At 35.9% G+C, this 16,184-nt stretch overlaps 1 protein-coding gene across 1 annotated transcript in view; it reads left to right on the top strand.

Annotated features, from left to right (window-relative positions):
- Positions 1-16,184, top strand: part of LOC142338607 (selenoprotein S-like) — a 482,730-nt gene that overhangs the window by 168,034 nt on the left and 298,512 nt on the right. The window lies entirely within an intron of this gene.

The following is a 16,184-nucleotide window of genomic DNA, read 5'->3' as shown; positions in this document are numbered from 1 at the left end:
TGAAAAAGAAAGTAGCAGCAAATCTTCATGGAAATTTTGCAATCAAACAACGTTGCCACGGTCAGAAGTTGTATTTTTCGTTCAAATGTTTGTTATTTTACTGCTGATATCACTTTGTATTGTTAAATTAACCACTTTAAAACCAAATTGTGAAGAAACTACAGTTTGAATATCCATATTGTCTAGTTTAGTTCGTTACATTTTACCAAATCCAAGACTATGAATAAAACTATATCTACGCAAGATAGAGTCTTCATGGCCGTTGTAGGTCCTTCAGGTTGTGGCAATACAGAGTTAATTTTCAAAATGTTGATTGGAAGTACATTTTACCCAAAATTTAACATTATCATATTTTTGTACAGAGAAATGCAACAAATACACATCAAAATGGAGAAAACACTTGGTGTTACGTTTAAAAAGTACACCAATTTAGAATTTTTGAATAGACTTGCAAACTGTCTTCTGATAATAGACGACTCGAAGAAATTTACAATGACAAAGAATTTGTTAAATTGGCCACTGCAGGGCGTCACAAAAACATTAATGTTATTTATATAAAGCACAACCTTCATCAACAGAGCAAGTGGTCTCGTACAATAGACTTGAACACAACACACATCATTTTGTTCAAATCAGCTCGCGATATTCAACAAGTCGAGTTTTTAGGCAAACAGTTGAACCTTGTTAAATTTTTAAAGTACTGCTATCAATTGGCATTGAAAGAACCGTTTGGGCATTTGCTTATCGATCTTGATCCAAAAACTTCTGATTGTTTACGTTACTGTTCAAATATAACTGAGCCAGGTCCTTCAGTTTTCTATCTTCCATCTGATATAGCAGAAACAACTCCTCTAAACAATGAAAGAGAAAAAATTATCTATACTGAAGCAAATGGTGCATTTACAGCCAAAACAGCTAAGGAAATATTTGAGTAGTTGTGATAGTGATGCTATACTGGTTTTGTGAGAACGTCTTCACAATGTTTTACTGGGCCATGTTAGAGTGAAAGTAAGAGACTTAGAAAATTACAGACAGATATCTGAAGGTGTTCTCAAGAAAAATTCATCAACGGATAAACGACGAGCACTTTTACTAACAAAAACCGGTTTCGAACTGATTCAACTCATTACTAATTTTGTTTCATCCATTTGAGTTAAGCAATGTCAACTGCTGAAGAGTTTATTTTGATTCCCAAAAATCAGTTTATGAAGGAGCAACCATATTCCTCACAAATTCTAAATGATCCCAGAGTTCAGCATAGAGGTGCTCAATTTTCGTTTTTGAACCGCATGCGACCAAATGAAAACACTGACAAAGAGAACCAAGAAATTTTGGATTCTAGAGAAACAACTGATCCTACTGAGTTGCCAGAAGTACATGCGGACAAAATTCTTCAAAATCTCAACATGCTAGCGCCAGCAAAGTATACCAGGACGGAGAAAATAGTTAACCTCATTAGAGAATCAAAAAAAGTTGATATAGACGGAAATGAAAATTTCATTGTTGACCGAACAGCGACTGGAATAAATGTTCACATTTTTCTCTATGATTTGCAGCAACCAACTAAAAAAATAAATTAACCAGATTATTTAAAGATTCTAGAGGCTTTAAGCATAAAAGAAGACTTGGTGATCAACAGTAATGCTAAAATTGCGATCCAGAAAAGAACTCAAAGAGTTACCAAACAAAAAAAAACAAAAAGAAATTTTTTGCGCCAAAAAGAATCAAGCATAAAGAAACCAGCAAATTACTTTCAGAGGAATCCTCAGACACCGGAAGTGGTTTCGAAACTTCAAAGGAAGACAGAACTCAGCAAGAGGAGAAGGACTGGGAGTCTTTCGACGAATGAGAAAAAATTGCTTGAGTTAAAATATACGAAAGGTCCCGCAGCATACGGAAGCATAAAAAATCTACAAAAAAGCACAAAATTGAAACCAAGTAAAGCGAAGTTTTTTCTAGAGGGTAAAAATGCCCACACAAAGCATAAGAAATATAGAAAAAGATTTCCAACACTGAAAGTTATTGCTTACGAAATAAATGAGATTTGGTAGCTAGACTTGGCTTATGTGGATAAATTAGCAAAAGAGAACAAAGATGGGAAAAATTTATTGGTTGCGGTGGACTGTCTCTCACGTTATCTACGAGTCGAACCTTTAAAATCAAAATACGCCACAACAACTGCAGATGCGTTTAAGAAAATGATAAAGAGCAAGCGAACTAAAAAAGTGTGGGTAGATGCTGGTACAGAATTTAAGGGCTCCTTCAGCACTCTTTGTCAGAAAAATGAAATTGAAATTCAAAAAACTTTCAGCGAGAATTAATCAGCATTTGCGGAAAGAAATATACAATCGCTCAAGAATCTGATATACAAGTATTTAGAGGACAAATGGACAAACTCGTATATTAATCAATAGCAGAGCTTTGTACAAACCATGAACTCTAGAGTCAACAGGGTAACGAATTTGGCGCCGAATAAAGTGACAAAGAAAGACGTTCCTTACTTGATATCATTAATTTTTGATGCGTCAACAAAACTAGTTTGTCGACCAAATTTTTACGTTGGGGACTTTGTGCGAATATCAAAAGCGGATCTTCCTTTTAGAAAAGGATACAAGCAAACAATTACCAACGAAGTTTTTGAGATTTACGATATACCTACAACAAGTCCCCCTATTTATAGTCTCATTGACGCAACCCAAGAGCCAGTCAAAGGAAAATTCTATGAGTTAGAGTTGGTCAAATTTAGAGACAATAGTAGTCAAATAAAAAAACATGAATGAATTCACGGTTCACTTAGTTTCATCAGCCTCGATGAATATTTTTCCTCAAAACACCTTGTCCTTATTCAAAAATTTTTTCAATGAAGAAATTAATTTGGAGGGGGATTGGCGAGTTGCATTAAGTGAAATTATCTTCCGGGCAAAAATAAATCAAGTGAACAAAAGTGATCTGAAGTTATTTTCTTCTGAAGGCCTTAAGTTTTATGAGAAAAGTATTCCATTTGATGCTCTCTCCCAAACATACGGAGGAGAACAAGCTGTCATTGGAATTGGTTCCTATGAAAACCGTGACCATCTTTTGAGATCCTTAAAAATAGCTAGGGGATTGCCTCATTTTGACTATCAATTTAACAAAATCAACGGAGTTTTATTCCTCTTTTTTTGTAAAAACGAAGGAATTATTTTTCCGGATAACAAAATTCTAAGCCTACTGGGTTTCAACGGTATTCCTGATGGGCCTGGTTATCATATTGGACACAAAATGTTGGACACTTTTGAAAATCTGGCCATGGCAGATGACGAAGAGAAAACTTTTGCTGGTGATTATCCTTTTGATTTGTCTACAGGGAAGCAAATGATTTTTATTTACGCTAACATAATTGAGTATCAATACGTAGGTGATACGAAAGCTCCTCTTATTCGAGTCTTTGATTCAAAACAACGCCTGAAAAACGGTAGCCCATGCGAAATTGAGCCAACACACAGAATTGTTTTCAGCAACTTGGAATACAAAAAGTTACTATCAAAAAATTTTCAGTCAATTGACATTCAATTGCGGATAGAAACGGACAATTAGTTCTTAAATACAGAAGTTCAATAACTTGTAACTTTTCCTGTTCAACAGGAAAAAATATTTTGACTTAAAATTTTAAAAAATTCGACTAAATGGAGGTCTACTATCAACAGCAATCGGTATCACCATACTTTTCAGGACACTATCGCCAACGAGGAAGTGGTTTTGGGGCTCTAGCAGCAGGTATTGGCAGAGCTGCCTTGCCGATTGCAAGAAAGTTTCTTTGGCCGGTAGCCAAAAAGATTGGACGTGAATTAATTTTTCAAGCAGCTCCTGAGCTGGTAGAGTTTGTTACAAAGAAAAAGTCTCCAAAACAAGCATTAAAATCGCCTGTGCAAAAAACTGTAAGAAAACAAGTGGGCGGATCAAAAAGAATACGTAAATTAAAACCCAACGGTGAAAAGCCAAAACAAGGCATTCTTAAGAAGAAGCCTTGGCGAGAAGTCGGTCAAATATCTTTTCTAAAGTTCAAAATGATTACTAATTTACTGCCCGCAGAGGCAACACACACCACACTTGATTTGTTTGAAAAACAGCCTCTGCTTATTACTTTTGACAATGCTTTTACTCAAAAAGTTGGGCCATCATATTCACCGGACGGTCCAATGATTGAGTTTGAAGTTCTGGGTGACAAGAACAATTTCATAGATTTACAGAAACTTCTCCTTTAAATTAAATGTAAAATTTCCCGAAACAATGACGGCGATTTAAGAACAGATGCGCCATACTTTAGCAACAACGCATTACATTCTTTTTTTTTCAGAATGCACTGTATCTGCTAACGATGTTAAGCATTCATTGAAACGGAATTTTCTTCAGGAAAAACTGCAAAAAACACATGGCTAGTTTGTCAGGGATATTATTAGGAGGATGAGTCGGCTAAAATTGATGGCACCGACGGTCGGGCGGACGACGTAGCGGCCAGAAAAGCTCTTGTTGCTAATTCGCAGGAAAACTATTTTATTGGAAAGCCGGCGAGTGATAATTTAACTTGTGACATACACTTACTTAGTGGTGTTACTCTGCGAATCTCATTTAGAAGGTCTACATATGATTTTGCTGTAATTTCAGAGTCAAACAAACATTACAAAGTTAGAATTATTGAAGCTAATCTCTACGTTAGAAAAATGACAATAGCGGATCATGTTTTGACGGCAATTGAGAAAACTCTACTAAAAACACCTGCTGTGTATCGCTATACAGAAGTATTACCAAGAACTTTTTTCGCTACAACTGGAATAAGAAGTTGGAGCCATGAGGATATTTTCTCGAAAGAACCTGTACGACGAGTTTTATTCCTCTTTTTTGGTAAAAACGAAGGAATTACTTTTCCGGATAACGAAATTCCAAGCATACTAGGTTTCAACGGTATTCATGATGGGCCTGGTTATCATATTGGATACAAAATGTTGGACACTTTTGAAAATCTGGCCATGGCAGATGACGAAGAGAAAACTTTTGCTGGTGATTATCCTTTTGATTTGTCTGCAGGGAAGCAACTGATTTTTATTTACGCTAACATAATTGAGTATCAATACGTAGGTGATACGAAAGCTCCTCTTATTCGAGTCATTGATTCAAAACAACGCCTGAAAAACCGTAGCCCATGCGAAATTGAGCCAACACACAGAATTGTTTTCAGCAACTTGGAATACAAAAAGTTACTATCTAAAAATTTTCAGTCAATTGAAATTCAATTGCGGATAGAAACCGGACAATAAGTTCCGTTCGCTCGAACAGGAAAAGTTATTTTGACTTTAAATTTTAAAAAATTCGACTAAATGGAGGCCTACTATCAACAGCAATTGGTATCACCATAATTTTCAAGACACTATCGCCAACGAGGAAGTGGTTTTGGGGCTTTAGCAGCAGGTATTGGCAGAGCTGCCTTGCCGATTGCAAGAAAATTTCTTTGGCCGGTAGCCAAAAAGATTGGACGTGAATTAATTTTTCAAGCAGCTCCTGAGCTGGTAGATGTTGTTACAAAGAAAAAGTCTCCAAAACAAGCATTAAAATCGACTGTGCAAAAAACTGTAAGAAGACAAGTGGGCGGATCAAAAAGAATACGTAAATTAAAACCCAACGTTGAAAAGCCAAAACAACGCATTCTTAAGAAGAAGCCTTTGACGAGAAGTAGGTCAAATTTCTTTTCTAAAGTTCAAAATGATTATTAATTTACTGCCCGCAGAGGCAACACACACCACACTTGATTTGTTTGAAAAACAGCCTCTGCTTATTACTTTTGACAATGCTTTTACTCAAAAAGTTGGACCATCATATTCACCGCACGGTCCAATGCTTGAGTTTGAAGTTCTGGGTGACAAGAACAATTTCATAGATTTACAGAAACTTCTCCTTTAAATTAAATGTAAAATTTCACGAAACAATGACGGCGATTTAAGAACAGGAACTGATGCTACAAATACAGATGCGCCATACTTTAGCAACAGCGCATTACATTCTTTATTTTCAGAATGCACTGTATCTGCTAACGATGTTAAAATTTCCAATACAAACGGAAATTATGCACACAAAGCATTCATTGAAACGGAATTTTCTTCAGGAAAAACTGCAAAAAAAACACATGGCTAGTTTGTCAGGGATATTATTACGAGGATGAGCCGGCTAAAATTGATGGCACCGACGGTCGGGCGGACGACGTAGCGGCCAGAAAAGCTCTTGTTGCTAATTCCCAGGAAAACTATTTTATTGGAAAGCCGGCGAGTGATAATTTAACTTGTGACATACACTTACTTAGTGGTGTTACTCTGCGAATCTCATTTAGAAGGTCTACATATGATTTTGCTGTAATTTCAGAGTCAAACAGACATTACAAGTTTATAATAATTGAAGCTAATCTCTACGTTAGAAAAATGACAATAGCGGATCATGTTTTGACGGCTACTGAGAAAACTCTACTAATAACACCTGCCGTTTATCGCTATACAGAAGTATTACCAAGAAATTATAGCTACAACTGGAATAAGAAGTTGAAGTCATGAGGATTTTTTCTCGGAGGAACCTGTACGACGTATGGTAATTGCGATCGCAACAAATCAAGCATACCTCGGAACTAATCGCACTAATCGTTTTCACTACCAGAAATTCAATTTTAGCCAAATTGTTGAAATTCAATCGAGCTATCATTGGAACTTGTTCCTATGAAAACCGTGACCATCTTTTGAGATCCTTAAAAAGAGCTAGCGGATTGCCTCATTTTGACTATCAATTTAACAAAATCAACGGAGTTTTATTCCTCTTTTTTGGTAAAAACGAAGGAATTACTTTTCCGGATAACGAAATTCCAAGCATACTAGGTTTCAACGGTATTCATGATGGGCCTGGTTATCATATTGGATACAAAATGTTGGACACTTTTGAAAATCTGACCATGGCATATGACGAAGAGAAAACTTTTGCTGGTGATTATCCTTTTGATTTGTCTGCAGGGAAGCAACTGATTTTTTTTACGTTATCATAATTGAGTATCAATACGTAGGTGATACGAAAGCTCCTCTTATTCGAGTCATTGATTCAAAACAACGCCTAAAAACGGTAGCCCATGCGAAATTGAGCCAACACCCAGAATTGTTTTCAGCAACTTGGAATACAAAAAGTTACTATCAAAATATTTTCAGTCAATTGAAATTCAATTGCGGATAGAAACCGGACAATTAGTTCCGTTCGCTGGAACAGGAAAAGTTATTTTGACTTTAAATTTTAAAAAATTCGACTAAATGGAGGTCTACTATCAACAGCAATCGGTATCACCATACTTTTCAGGACACTATCGCCAACGAGGAAGTGGTTTTGGGGCTTTAGCAGCAGGTATTGGCAGAGCTGCCTTGCCGATTGCAAGAAAGTTTCTTTGGCCGGTAGCCAAAAAGATTGGACGTGAATTAATTTTTCAAGCAGCTCCTGAGCTGGTAGAGGTTGTTACAAAGATAAAGTCTCCAAAACAAGCATTAAAATCGACTGTGCAAAAAACTGTAAGAAAACAAGTGGGCGGATCAAAAAGAATACGTAAATTAAAACCCAACGGTGAAAAGCCAAAACAAGGCATTCTTAAGAAGAAGCCTTGGCGAGAAGTCGGTCAAGTTTGTTTTCTAAAGTTCAGAATGATTATTAATTTACTGCCCGCAGAGGCAACACACACCACACATGATTTGTTTGAAAAACAGCCTCTGCTTATTACTTTTGACAATGCTTTTACTCAAAGAGTTGGGCCATCATATTCACCGGACGGTCCAATGCTTGAGTTTGAAGTTTTGGGTGACAGGAACAATTTCATAGATTTACAGTAATTTCTCCTTGAAATTAAATGTAAAATTTCCCGAAACGGCGATTTAAGAACAGGAACTGATGCTACAAATACAGACGCGCCATATTTTAGCAACAAAGCATTACATTCTTTATTTTCAGAATGCACTGTATCTGCTAACGGTGTTAAAATTTCCAATAAAAACGGAAATTATGCACACAAAGCATTCATTGAAACGGAATTTTCTTCAGGAAAAACTGCAAAAAACACATGGCTAGTTTGTCAGGGATATTATTACGAGGATGAGCCGGCTAAAATTGATAGCACCCACGGTCGGGCGGATGACGTAGCGGCCAGAAAAGCTCTTGTTGCTAATTCCCAGGAAAACTATTTTATTGGAAAGCCGGCGAGTGATATTTTAACTTGTGATAAACACTTACTTAGTGGTGTTACTCTGCCAATTTCATTTAGAAGGTCTAAAAATGATTTTGCTGTAATTTCAGAGTCAAACAAACATTACAAGGTAAGAATAATTGAAGCTAATCTCTACGTTAGAAAAATGACAATAGTGGATCATGTTTTGACGGCAATTGAGAAAACTCTACTAATAACACCTGCCGTGTATCGCTATACAGAACTATTACCAAGAACTTTTTTAGCTACAACTGGACTAAGACGTTGGAGCCATGAGGATATTTTCTCGAAAGAACCTGTACGACGTATGGTAATTGCGATGGCAACAAATCAAGCATTCCTCGGAACTAATCGCACTAATCCTTTTCACTACCAGAAATTCAATTTTAGCCAAATTGTTGAAATTCAATCGAGCTATCATTGGAATTGGTTCCTATGAAAACCGTGACCAACTTTTGAGATCCTTAAGAAGAGATAGCGGATTTCCTCATTTTGACTATCAATTTAACAAAATCAACGGATTTTTATTCCTCTTTTTTGGTAAAAACGAAGGAATTACTTTTCCGGATAACGAAATTCCAAGCATACTAGGTTTCAACGGTATTCATGATGGGCCTGGTTATCGTATTGGATACAAAATGTTGGACACTTTTGAAAATCTGACCATGGCAGATGACGAAGAGAAAACTTTTGCTGGTGATTATCCTTTTGATTTGTCTGCAGGGAAGCAACTGATTTTTTTTTACATTAACATAATTGAGTATCAATACGTAGGTGATACGAAAGCTCCGTTTATTCGAGTCATTGATTCAAAACAACGCCTGAAAAACGGTAGCCCATGCGAAATTGAGCCAACACCCAGAATTGTTTTCAGCAACTTGGAATACAAAAAGTTACTATCAAAAAATTTTCAGTCAATTGAAATTCAATTGCGGATAGAAACCGGACAATTAGTTCCGTTCGCTGGAACAGGAAAAGTTATTTTGACTGTAAATTTTAAAAAATTCGACTAAATGGAGGTCTACTATCAACAGCAATCGTTATCACCATACTTTTCAGGACACTATCGCCAACGAGGAAGTGGTTTTGGGGCTTTAGCAGCAGGTATTGGCAGAGCTGCCTTGCCGATTGCAAGAAAGTTTCTTTGGCCGGTAGCCCAAAAGATTGGATGTGAATTATTTTTTCAAGCAGCTCCTGAGCTGGTAGAGTTTGTTACAAAGATAAAGTCTCCAAAACAAGCATTAAAATCGACTGTGCAAAAAACTGTAAGAAAACAAGTGGGCGGATCAAAAAGAATACGTAAATTAAAACCCAACGGTGAAAAGCCAAAACAAGGCATTCTTAAGAAGAACCCTTGGCGAGAAGTTGGTCAAGTCTGTTTTCTAAAGTTCAGAATGATTACTAATTTACTGCCCGCAGAGGCAACACACACCACACTTGATTTTCTGGAATTTTCTTCAGGAAAAACTGCAAAAAACACATGGCTAGTTTGTCAGGGATATTATTACGAGGATGAGCCGGCTAAAATTGATAGCACCCACGGTCGGGCGGATGACGTAGCGGCCAGAAAAGCTCTTGTTGCTAATTCCCAGGAAAACTATTTTATTGGAAAGCCGGCGAGTGATATTTTAACTTGTGATAAACACTTACTTAGTGGTGTTACTCTGCCAATTTCATTTAGAAGGTCTAAAAATGATTTTGCTGTAATTTCAGAGTCAAACAAACATTACAAGGTAAGAATAATTGAAGCTAATCTCTACGTTAGAAAAATGACAATAGTGGATCATGTTTTGACGGCAATTGAGAAAACTCTACTAATAACACCTGCCGTGTATCGCTATACAGAAGTATTACCAAGAACTTTTTTAGCTACAACTGGACTAAGACGTTGGAGCCATGAGGTTATTTTCTCGAAAGAACCTGTACGACGTATGGTAATTGCGATGGCAACAAATCAAGCATTCCTCGGAACTAATCGCACTAATCCTTTTCACTACCAGAAATTCAATTTTAGCCAAATTGTTGAAATTCAATCGAGCTATCATTGGAATTGGTTCCTATGAAAACCGTGACCAACTTTTGAGATCCTTAAGAAGAGATAGCGGATTTCCTCATTTTGACTATCAATTTAACAAAATCAACGGATTTTTATTCCTCTTTTTTGGTAAAAACGAAGGAATTACTTTTCCGGATAACGAAATTCCAAGCATACTAGGTTTCAACGGTATTCATGATGGGCCTGGTTATCATATTGGATACAAAATGTTGGACACTTTTGAAAATCTGACCATGGCAGATGACGAAGAGAAAACTTTTGCTGGTGATTATCCTTTTGATTTGTCTGCAGGGAAGCAACTGATTTTTTTTTTACATTAACATAATTGAGTATCAATACGTAGGTGATACGAAAGCTCCGTTTATTCGAGTCATTGATTCAAAACAACGCCTGAAAAACGGTAGCCCATGCGAAATTGAGCCAACACCCAGAATTGTTTTCAGCAACTTGGAATACAAAAAGTTACTATCAAAAAATTTTCAGTCAATTGAAATTCAATTGCGGATAGAAACCGGAAAATTAGTTCCGTTCGCTGGAACAGGAAAAGTTATTTTGACTGTAAATTTTAAAAAATTCGACTAAATGGAGGTCTACTATCAACAGCAATCGTTATCACCATACTTTTCAGGACACTATCGCCAACGAGGAAGTGGTTTTGGGGCTTTAGCAGCAGGTATTGGCAGAGCTGCCTTGCCGATTGCAAGAAAGTTTCTTTGGCCGGTAGCCCAAAAGATTGGATGTGAATTATTTTTTCAAGCAGCTCCTGAGCTGGTAGAGTTTGTTACAAAGATAAAGTCTCCAAAACAAGCATTAAAATCGACTGTGCAAAAAACTGTAAGAAAACAAGTGGGCGGATCAAAAAGAATACGTAAATTAAAACCCAACGGTGAAAAGCCAAAACAAGGCATTCTTAAGAAGAACCCTTGGCGAGAAGTTGGTCAAGTCTGTTTTCTAAAGTTCAGAATGATTACTAATTTACTGCCCGCAGAGGCAACACACGCCACACTTGATTTGTTTGAAAAACAGCCTCTGCTTATTACTTTTGACAATGCTTTTACTCAAAGAGTTGGGCCATCATATTCCCCGTACGGTCCAATGCTTGAGTTTGAAGTTTTGGGTGACAGGATTAATTTCATAGATTTACAGAAATTTCTCCTTGAAATTAAATGTATAATTTCCCGAAACAATGACGGCGATTCAAGAACAGGAACTGATGCTACAAATACAGACGCGCCATATTTTAGCAACAAAGCATTACATTCTTTATTTTCAGAATGCACTGTATCTGCTAACGGTGTTAAAATTTCCAATAAAAACGGAAATTATGTACACAAAGCATTCATCGAAACGGAATAATCTTCAGGAAAAACTGCAAAAAACACATGGCTAGTTTGTCAGGTATTTTATTACGAGGATGAGCCGGCTAAAATTGATAGCACCCACGGTCGGGCGGATGACGTAGCGGCCAGAAAAGCTCTTGTTGCTAATTCCCAGGAAAACTATTTTATTGGAAAGCCGGCGAGTGATATTTTAACTTGTGATAAACACTTACTTAGTGGTGTTACTCTGCCAATTTCATTTAGAAGGTCTAAAAATGATTTTGCTGTAATTTCAGAGTCAAACAAACATTACAAGGTAAGAATAATTGAAGCTAATCTCTACGTTAGAAAAATGACAATAGTGGATCATGTTTTGACGGCAATTGAGAAAACTGTACTAAAAACACCTGCCGTGTATCGCTATACAGAAGTGTTACCAAGAACTTTTTTAGCTACAACTGGAATAAGACGTTGGAACCAGGAGGATATTTTCTCGAAAGAACCTGTACGACGTATGGTAATTGCGATGAAAACAAATCAAGCATACCTCGGAACTAATCGCACTAATACTTTTCACTACCAGAAATTCAATTTGAGCCAAATTGTTGTTTATCGAAATGGTCAACCTATTGTTGGAACTCCGGTCTCAACAACTTTTCACCACCGCATTTACTTCAATACTCTGGAAGCCTTGGATTTTCTTGACAAAGGTGGGCATGGCATAACTCTGGTCAATTACCCCAATCACTTTATTCTAGCTTTTGATTTAACATCAACGCAAGAGGCTTCTCATGATTTCATTCATCCAGAACTTACAAATTGCTCAATTTCAGTTCAACTTACATTTGACGGAGCATTGACAGCCAACGTAGAATTTCTATTTCTGGGTGAAAGAAGCTCAACATTTTATGTTAATTCGGAACGAAAGGTGACAAAAAACTCGATTATCACATACCCCAAAGATGGATAGTGATGAAATATGCTATTTCTTGGGAAAATGTATTCATTTGAAATATTACTTTTATGGAGTTTTTGCAGCGGACAATTTCCCAAAGTTAACAAGAGAAGGATTTATCATAGTCGATGCTTCACCGTCGCAACATGAAGGAAGTCATTGGATGGTTCTTTTGTTTCACAAAAACAGAGTTTATTTGGCAGATCCGCTTGGAATCCCGATACAAAACTACCAATTATTGTATTGCCGACTGTTAAAATTTTACAATGAAGTAACCCAAATACTCAAACTTAAGCCAATTCAAAATCAAAACTCAAAATTAAGTGGACTTGTTTGCATTTATATTGCACATGTGATGTTTGGTTATGAATATCCTTTGATGTTGAATATGAACGATAATAATTTGCTACGCTTTGCTAATCATATGCTCTAACATTTTTATTTAACTTTTTTTGCTCAATTATTTCTTCAAAAACAACAAGGAACACAATTATTAGTTCGACGATTTCGATTCCATATTAAAATTTATCAAAATCAAACTATTGTCAACATTCAAACAACCATAGCCACTACTTAATATATCAAGTATTTTTGAAAGCTCACCGTACAGACCACCATTATAAATACTATAGAATCTATGAATCGTACAAGTAGGCAAAAAGTCAGTTTGAGTTTGAACACTATTAGTAAAAACCCAATCAACGTTAGGTAATTTTCTCTTAGAGTTTGCAAAGTTCAATTGGTATTGCTCGTTGTAGTTCACCGCTTCGTCAATTTTGTTCATTATTTCTCCGCGAAAAACTGTATTTGTTAAGTTAGTTTTAATAAGTAGTTTGAAACAGGTAAAGAGACAAGGTATAATGAATGGTATGGATGCTGTAGACTTGAAAGAATTAGGAAGTTGATCATTAGATGCAATAACATGATAATGAGATCCAGGTACTTTACAAAAATCGTCATTCATATGCAAGCTGTAGGGAAAGTTCTTTGTTATTGTATGGTCAAATATAGGCTCACTTCGACATATAAAGTAACGATATTGTTTGGAATACTGGCGAAAATATTCCGGTGTGCGCTCAACCATTGCCTTCACCATTTTGCTAATAATTTTCTTTGTCACTTTCACTTGCTTTATTTGTTGTTTTTTGTCGTGCTTTTTTGCTCTTCCACCTTCGCACTGAGGTCTTTCTTCGAGATCACTTTCGCAAACAGATCTTTGCCTTCGTTTATTTTTCTTTGCAGTTCCTCGAGACGATAGATCTTGAATCGTTTTTAATTTCTGGCCGAGAAGATCGAATTCAGCAGTTGAGAGAGTTATTCTTTGGTTGAAACGAAATTCCTCGGAATCTTTTTTTGAAGAGTCGTAGAGTAATATATGTTCTCGTTGTTTCGTATGTTTTCACTGAAGCAACAACAATTCGTTTGCTAGAGCACAAAATTTCGTGGTAAAAGTCTCTATTATCGTGAAAGGAAAATTTGTCAGTCATAACTTTGTATCCGTTGTGGACAAGAAATACACTCTTAATGGTATCAATACGCTGTAAGAGGAATTTAAAAAATGCAGCTGGCTTTAAATTGAATCGCAAAGAAAATGCAATACCAATAAAACTATTTAAGACCAATTTTCCTCACTTTGGCTTTACATGGTCGATTGCACAGATATGCTAAAAATAGAACTCAAACTCAGACTCAGCCCAGTTGCCACACCCAAGTTTTGTCTAACATGTAGTGAAGTCATACATGAACACTTCAAACAAGTCTTCATAGATACAGAAATGTGTTAATCGCCGGCAAAATTGTCCAAATCATGCCCTTTTTGTTCTTAATCTCTCACACTTTTTTATCCACAATTTCGACACAAATATTTGAAATGACCTTGTACACTGAATACTGTACAATTGGACGTCAGCTATTTTAGCCGACTGTTCTCTTAGAACATTTGGTTCGCAAAATAGTGATTGTTTTAAATAAAAACATAAAAAATGACAAAAAAAACAAATAATCAGCACCCAGTTAATCACTATTATTTGTTTCGCCAAGTTGTTAAAATGACAAAATTTCATTGCAAACTGCACTTCAACTAAGAAACATTACTTTATTCTACATTCTACGGCCAAAAAACATCAATTCTTTCACTTTTTTGTCAAAAAATGCCGAAAAATAACAAAAATTTAATGAAAAGTAACATGCAAACAACACCCAATAACTAATTATTAACTGTTCGAGCAAACTTTCACATTATAAAACTTTGCTGCCCAATCCCTTATAACTAGTATAGAACATTTTATTCTACATTCTTACCTCAAAAATTAACAATTTCTGCACAATTTTGGCCTTTTTTAATCAAAAAATACAAAAATGTAGTTACAAGTTATCACTAAATAATAATTAATATAAACCCGATTCCCTGACAGTATTTCCCGTACCGTATTTTAACAGTTTTTAAATTGTATAAAAATGCTTATTGGTGGCGAAAAACAATTTTTTTTTACTTTTTTACTGCCAAAAAACAGCAATTTTTGCACTTTTTTTCAAAATTTTGTTTGTTTTTGACGTAAAATGGTTTCAAAAATACACCTTAAGCGCTCCACTCAAATTATTCTCAACCCTTAATTTTACCAAAATCCAATTGGCCCCCATATCAAGCATTTCCCGACACAGTAATAAAGCGATAAAATCACTTTTTTAGCAGATTTTCAGACAAATTTTAAACCCCAATTTCTTCAATTTTTCAGTCAATTTTCACGATATTTTGTCCCCCATTCATATTCATGCGCTATTTTCAGTTCGAAACTGTACTTGAAAACTCTCTCCAGGCTTGAAATTCAACAAACTTTCAATTTCAATACTTCGCACTTGCTTGTTAATTCAAACACATGGGCAATAAAACCCATAAAATAAATACCACTTGTGCGGTCTCAGACTCGCAAAACTATTAAATTTCTTACATTGGAACGAAAATTTATCAAATTTAAACTATCTTTTTCTTTCCTTACCTCAGTATTCCATCAGGTTAGTCACTTTCGCTTTTCAGTCCTTCATTAGTCTCATTACACTAGAAAAAGGATTCAGAATTTAACAAAAAATTTGCAAAAATTTCGAAAAATTTTCGAAAGTTTCACTCATTCACCGCACCAACTTTTTTCTAAAAACTTTACAAGTTCCACCACTCTCACTACACCAAATTCACAAAAAACTCCAAGTCTCTGCCAACCACGAAAAATAAAATTTTAGCAAAATTTTCGAAAAATTTTCGAAAAATTTCACAAGTTTCACTCATTCACCCCACCAAAATTTTTTTCCAAAAATTTTACAAGTTCCACCACTCTCACAACACCAAATTCTCAAAACAATTACAAGTCTTTGCCAACCTCGAGAAACAAAATTTTCGAGAAATTTTACAAGTTTTCGAAAAGGATACCTAAAAAAGGCCATGCCTGTATTGTAACGGGGGGGACAGGTACCCCCCCCCCTTAAAAAACAGGCATTTTCACTACTACTAATATCATGGAACACATATTAGTTCAGTTCATCAATCCCGCATTTCCATAAAATAACATATTGCTAGCTACTATTAACTAACAGAGCAGATCAACTTCTTTTAGA

This window comes from Convolutriloba macropyga, chromosome 4 (assembly GCF_964194025.1).
Source record: "Convolutriloba macropyga chromosome 4, txConMacr16.3, whole genome shotgun sequence".
NCBI classification, from domain to species: Eukaryota; Metazoa; Xenacoelomorpha; order Acoela; family Convolutidae; genus Convolutriloba; species Convolutriloba macropyga.
Note: the sequence above shows the minus strand (reverse complement) of the source record. Positions and strands in the feature narration are given on the sequence as shown.